Genomic DNA, 7,500 nt, shown 5'->3' on the forward strand with positions numbered 1-7,500 from the left:
GCAGAAAATTTAAATTAATAATTAAGAAAATTCCAAAATAAGATAAATTAGCATTGCCTTCTGCAGTTCAAATATAATATTTTTATTAAATAAATAAGCCTTCTGCATTGGTAACCTATTTAAAAAGTTTCCTTTTAATTTTGTCTATAGAATCACCCTCAGTGTTCAGATAAAATTTCAAATCATTCAACTTATCCTTGATATTATTTTAAATTAACTTTAAATTGCCCATATAAATTATTTTATACTAATAGCATTGCCTTCTGCATTTTAATAAATTAACTAAGCCTTCTGCATCAAGCTTTCGTTGAGACTTCGGCCGGAATCACTAGTGTGTGTGTGTGTGAAAAGTGAAGTGTTCTTGTGTTGACCGTTCCGATTGCCATAAGCCTTCTGCATTTAATTTTATTTTAATTTTTTATTAAATTGCCTTTTTATAAATCCCAGTTTGCCGTCGGGAAATTAGCAGCGCCCTCCGCGTAGAAATAAAATTCCTTTCTATCAGTTGCCTTCTGCAAAACATTTTATGATTTTTAACAAATATATTATTTTAGTTAACGGTTTGCCCCTAGAAATTCAATTTATTATATCAAGCCCTCAGCAAACAAAATTATTTTATTAAATCGCCCTCCGCAAGAACAAACTTTGAATTTAAAAATATTATTAGACAATTAGTTTATTAGCATCGCCATCTGCGTAATTAATTAAACTAAGCCTTCAGCAAATAAGCTTTCGTTGAGCGGTCCGCGAGAACATTGTGCTTAGTGTGTGCTGTGTGCGAGATTCCCGATTCCATCTGTTCCGGCGACGAGATTTTCTCAAAGCGGCGTAGAAACATCGAGAGTTTTCAAACCGGCAAATAGTTTAAAGTTTTTATAGAGTAGAATTTGAAATCCCATTTACAACCTAACCCAATCTCAATTAGCTCCCCAACTAAACCTTATTATATAAAACTGCATTTATTTTCTTTTTTCGATTCTCTCTCCCCCTCAGCATTAAATCTCATAATATATATAAAAAACTAACAATAGAAATAGTTTTTCAAAACACTTCACAAACATATTTTGAACCACCATTCGTAAAGTAGAAAAATTTCCCAAACCAGTAGAACTAACAATTTCAATTTTCAAAATCTATCCTTACCAAATTTCAAAACTCTCGTAAAACTAACAAAATAATCTCCAGTGTAGAGCGTAGAGTAAAGTGACCGGAAACCATTTTACCTGTATCCCGTAGCATAGCCAAAAATATAACGGGACACTTGGTCCATTTTACCTGTAACGTTGAAGCACACACGTCTCCTCACGTAGTTTGTCACTTTTAAGCACTCTTAAATTTCATTCATTTCATTCATTTCATTCATTTCATTCAAATCTCGAAAACTCTGAAAAAACTTAAATTTCACATAGAAAGCCTTCTGCGAAAATTTTAAAATTATCCCCAGTTCAGTTTTTATCCATGAGCAAATTATTTTCAATTAAAAAAAAAAAAATATTTATTTAATTTTTTCACTCAAATATTTAAACGAATAATTGTTAAAAAATCCTTTATTTAAAATAATTAACTTACATCGCCTTAAGCACAATAGAGCAAATTAATAAATTACAATTTCAAATTCAACGCTCAACAATTAGACAAGCATACTTTCCATCACAATCCAATTAGTTATATTCCCTTACAAAATTTAATCTCAATTATTTAATACATTTATACACTTTGTATTAGTTTTCATATAAAATAATTTAACAAATTCTAATATTTACCAACAAATTTCCAATAACTTCTTTTAAATAATAATTCGTCTTCTCCAACCATAACCAATAACCCTTTTACAAGCAGAAGTTAAATAATCACGTAGTTATTTTTTCTCCCGGTTCTTTGCATGTAAAAAAAAAAAAAATTAATGAATTTAAATAGTTTAAATAATTATTAATATTAATTAATTTAAAAATAACAAAATAGTTTGAATTGACATTTCAACACTTGACATTTGACGTTGACATATAATCAAACTGACAGCTCAATATATCTGACACCTAACGTCACCTTGACATCTTGAATTGGTTGACAGCTATAATTTAAATTCTTTGACAGTTGCAACCGATTAAATAATAATTTAAAAAATCAATTAATTATATTTAACCAACTAAGTTAAATTAAAATTTCGTTCCTGAAGTTACAATTTGTTACATAATAATAAACTTTAAATTCCTTGTATATTTCCCAATATCATTCGATTAATTAAAAATTTTAATATCCAACTTAAAGATACCTTTAATTTTTGAAAAGACACACAACAGTAAAAAAAAAATCAAACCACCATTCGTAAAGTAGAATAATTCCCCAAACCAGTAGAACTAACAATTTAAATTTTCAAAATCTATCCTAACCAAATTTCAAAACTCTCGTAAAACTAACAAACAAATCTCCAGTAAGGGAGCGTAGAGCAAGGTGACTGGAAAGCCATTTTACCTGTATCCCGTAGCATAGACAAAAATATAACGGGACATTTGGTCCATTTTACCTGTAATGTTGAAGCACACACGTCTCCTCACGTAGTTTGTCACTTTTAAGCACTCTTAAATTTCATTCATTTCATTCATCTCATTCAAATCTCGAAAACTCTGAAAAAACTGAAATTACACATAGAAAGCCATCTGCGAATATTTTAATATTATCCCTAATTCATTTTCTATCCATGAGCAAATTATTTTCAATTTAAAATAAAATTAATGTTTAATTTTTTTTCACTCGAATATTTAAACGAATAATTGTTTTAAAAAAATCCTTTGTTTAAAATAATTAACTTACAACGCCATAAGCACAATAGAGCAAATTAATAAATTACAATTTCAAATTCAACGCTCAACAATTAGACAAGCATACTTTCCATCACAATCCAATTAGTTATATTCCCTTACAAAATCAAATCTCAATTATTTAATACATTTATACACTTTGTATTAGTTTTCATATAAAATAATTTAACAAATTCTAATATTTACCAACAAATTTCCAATAACTTCTTTTAAATAGTAATTCGTCTTCTTCAACCATAACCAATAACTCTTTAATAAGTAGAAGTTTTAATAATCACGTAGTTATTTTTTCTCCTGGTTCTGTGCATGTATTAAAAAAAAAAATTATTAGTTTTCTGATTTAAATAATTTAAATAATTATTAATAATAAATTCTCTTAATAATAACAAAATAGTTTGATTTGACATTTTAACACTTGACATCTAACGTTGACACACAATTAATTTGACAGCTCAAAATATCTGACACCTAACGTCATCTTGACATCTTAAATTGGTTGACAGTTATAATTAAAATTCTTTGCAGTTGCAACCGATTAAATAATAATTTAAAAAATCAATTATTTATATTCAACCAATTAAATTAAATTAAAATCGCTTATGCTTAAGTAACAATTTATTACACAATAATAAATTCAATTCTATTAATCCTTAAATACACAACTTCATACCCTGTTGACATTTAAATTGTTTGGACAGCTTGTTTAAACCTAACATTTACCGTTATTGACAACAAATAGACTGACAGCTATTAAACTAAAATTTTAATCTCGGAAAACTCTTTCATGTTATGGAATTCCCCTTTTTCTAAATTTAATTAAAGTTTACTTAAATCCGCTTCCAATCATTTAATTCGCTTCCTAAGCTTTTTCTTTTAATTATCAATACCATCTAACCCAGTAAATACTTTCTCCGTTGCATCAATTTGAAAATAACTTTAATCATCTTATTTGATTATTCCCATGACATTAAATTGCATCCATTAGACATTGACGTAAAACATCACGGTACCATTGACACTCAAATAGATTTGACAATTTATCAATAACTTGAATGACAGTGACATCAAACGTCTCATCATATTGACAAAAAAGTAATTGACAATTTGATTACAGCGCAAAATCCATTGACATCTAACGTTTCTAAACTTGACAATAAATTCATTTTCCCGTTTAAATTAAAATTTTGACATTAAAATTCATCCCTATTCTGACAATAATTACTTAATTAATCAATCAATCAACCTACTTGCGAAATTCCTTAGAAAATCAGTAGACAGTCATAATAACCCTCATAGAATTTAACCGTAGAAACTAACCGGTAGTAAAATGGTGATGAACACACGCTCCACTTTAGCTCGTAGAAGTAGTCCCTCGAAGGCAGTGACGAGTAGATATTCCGTCCGCCGTAGCTCGCTGGGAACGATGTCCCCGTCTAAGGCTTCGGCCACCAGCTTTGGTAGACGGGCATCAACAACCCAGCTGATGGCTTCCAAGGCACCTGCCCTACGAAGAGCTTCTTCGGTAGAGGTGGAGGGAAAATCAAAAAGGGTCTCTGTTCTCCCGCAGATTGCGGAAGACAGCCAAGGGGAGGGCTCTAAGGCAGGGCAAATTTACGACAGGAAATTTTTCGCTACCGCATATCCAGCAGAGTCAAATCCCATGGGCCCATTGCAAAAGGCAAAACATGAGCTCATGCTGTTTATCATGGACACCGTAAAGCACAGGGCTATTTTGGCCAAGACGCCCCAATTCTCGAATTGGGAAGAGCGTATCGGCTCAGTCTTAGCCCTGCTGCACAATCTTCCAGCAATTTGGCTGGGAGAGGCGGGGCCAGGAGTTGATGTTGGAACGGGAACCGAGGATCTCGTGGTGGAGGACCCGGTGTTGGAGCAAGAATTAGGGCCTTTGGCAGGCCCTAATCAGGAGCCGCAACCGGGATCTTTGCCTTTGGATGAGACCGATATCACCAAATTCCTCACTGTTTTTGGGGGAATTATGCGGGAGATGTTCAACACACTAGTTAGGGAGAATGAGGCCAAGACAGGAGGAAATGGGGAACAGGGACAACAGCTGGTGGGTCAGGAAGGGAAAAAGGGCAAGAAGAAGGGAAAGGGTCGGAATGCCAAGGTAGTTGTGGCAGAGGAACCGTGCGAAGGGGAAATTTGTTCGACGGACCAGGGATCTGGACCATTAGAGGGGCAAGAGGGTGCGCAAGAATGGCGGACGGTAAAGGGGAAGACCGCCGTGCGCCGGGAGAGACGGAAGAGGAAGAAGCAGCGTGAAGCTGAGCAAGCAGCTAGCCTCGCCGCAAACACGCCACCTTCTGCTCCCCAACCCAAGCAAAAGCCGGCATCTGCTTCTAATCCCAGGGCCGGCCGAATGCCAAACGCCATCGAGCTCGAATCAATTGGGGGATTCAAGCACGCGGACATGATGCCTATCCTTAGGGAAACGGTGAAGAAAGAGGATGTGCAGAGAATCCGCACAAACTTTAAGGGTCATCTACTCCTGGAGCTAGCACCAATGTCGCACCAGGAAACGATGACCCTTTGGAGAGAGGTGTCTGCGGCCCTTGATGGCAAAGCAAAATGCCGTCCGCGGACACCCTCAGTGCGGGTGAACTGCACCAACATTCCGCCTGGCACTTCGTCCGAAGAAATTTCTTCGGAAATGAGTGCCGCGCTGGGCGTTGAAATTTTCAGCGACCAGATCACGACCGTAAAAACGCATTACGGTACGTTGGTCGCATTTTTCGACTGCCCAGCAATAGCGGTGACCGACCAGGCCCTGGCAAGGCAATACACGGTCGGTTTCAGCAAATGCTGCAGGCTTCGGCTTTTGGAGCGTCGGCGGCAATGCTACCGGTGCTACGAATACGGGCATACTGCTGCCCGTTGCCGTGGCAAGGACCGCAGTAGCAAATGCCATCGCTGCGCGGAAGATAAGCACGAGGGACCGTGCACTAGGGAGCGGAAGTGCTTGGGATGCGAGGGCCCGGATGCAATCGGGCATTCGCTGGGCCAGCGTAGTTGCCGCTACTTTGGAAAGGTAACCCCACAGCCCAGTCATGATTAGAGTGTTCCAACAGAACCTCAATCATGACCAAACGGCACAAGACTTGCTTTTGCAAAGTGCTCGTGCCGAGGGTTGTGATATTCTGCTTATCTCGGACCCCTATTGGGTGCCGAATAATAACAGCAATTGGGTTACCGATACCACTGGTCGGGTAGCAGTGGTATCAGTTGGGGATTATCCTTTTCAGCGCATCATTGACAACCAACGCGAGGACTTCGTTGTGGTCGAGATGCGGGGAATCGTTTTTTGTTCTGTCTACCTACCACCCGTGGGTTCCGATTTGACTGTCGAGGAGTACAAACGCAAATGGACCGAAATCGTGTCTGTACTTCCACGGAATCGGGACACCGTGATCGGGGGTGATGTAAACGCCTGGTCAGGTGCATGGGGGATGGAGCGGAGGCCAAACGACGGGGAAAGGGTATCTAGGGGGGGAGTTGTGATGGATGCGGCGGCTGCTCTGGGATTGGTTCTCCTGAACCAGGGCAACCAGAGCACTTGGATTGGGGCAAATGGTCGCAACTCCATCGTGGACGTATCCTTTTGCAGCCCCTCCTTGGTAGGGGACAACAATTGGCGCGTGTGTGACGAAACCCCAAGTGACCACAATACTATCAAGTTTGTGGTCGGCAGGGTTCCGAGACAGCGCGCCAACAACGAGGTACACTCAGCAGCGAATGGGGGAAGGTGGTCCACAAGATTCTTCGACAAGGATTTGTTCGTTGAAATCTTGAGGGACCAGGACATTTTTGGGCATGTTGCTACGCCAGAGGAGCTTACCCAGGCCATCACGGTGGCCTGTGATGGCACCATGCCTAGGCAACCCCCAAGGCGACAGGGCCGGCGGCCAGTTTATTGGTGGACGTCCGAGATTGATCGGTTGCGCAGCCATTATCACGGAATGAAACGGCGGTTCAACCGGGCCCGGACCGAGGAGCAGCGCGAGGAAAGGCGTCAAATGAAGTCGGACGCACGCGCTGCCCTGGAACGGGCCATCAAGCTCAGCAAAGACCAACACAAGCAGGATCTGCCGGAACAATTGGAACCGCACGGCTTTGGCCCTGCTTACCAAATCCGCAAGCAGCAGTGGGAAGGAGTTCGGGTTCCGATGGAACGGGATGCCAATAAGCTCCAGTTCATCGTGAATGAGCTCTTTCCCGATCGTCCCCCGATGGAGTGGCCCGAGACGGAAGTAGGTGAGGATCCACAGGATCCAGTCTCGGAGGAGGAGTTGGCGGAAGAGTTGAAGGAAATTGCCCGCTCACTCAACCCCAAGAAAGCTCCGGGGGACGACAATATTCCAAATATGGCAGCAGCTGCGGCAATTCTGGCTTTTCCGGAAGTTTTTGCTAAAAGCTATAAGCAGCTACTGGAGGCAGGCACTTTCCCCGACGCATGGAAGCGGCAACAGCTGGTGCTGCTTACCAAGTCGGGGAAACCACCTGGGGAGCCCTCGTCGTACCGGCCAATTTGTTTGCTGAGTGTGCTGGGGAAAATTTTAGAGCGGTTGATTCAGCGGAGGCTGACAACCCATCTGGAGTCGACCGGGGGACTTTCGGACGCCCAGTACGGTTTCCGTAAAGGGCGTTCAACCGTTGATGCCAT

The sequence above is a fragment of the Anopheles gambiae genome (assembly GCF_943734735.2).
Source record: "Anopheles gambiae chromosome X unlocalized genomic scaffold, idAnoGambNW_F1_1 X_unloc_13, whole genome shotgun sequence".
NCBI classification, from domain to species: domain Eukaryota; kingdom Metazoa; phylum Arthropoda; class Insecta; order Diptera; family Culicidae; genus Anopheles; species Anopheles gambiae.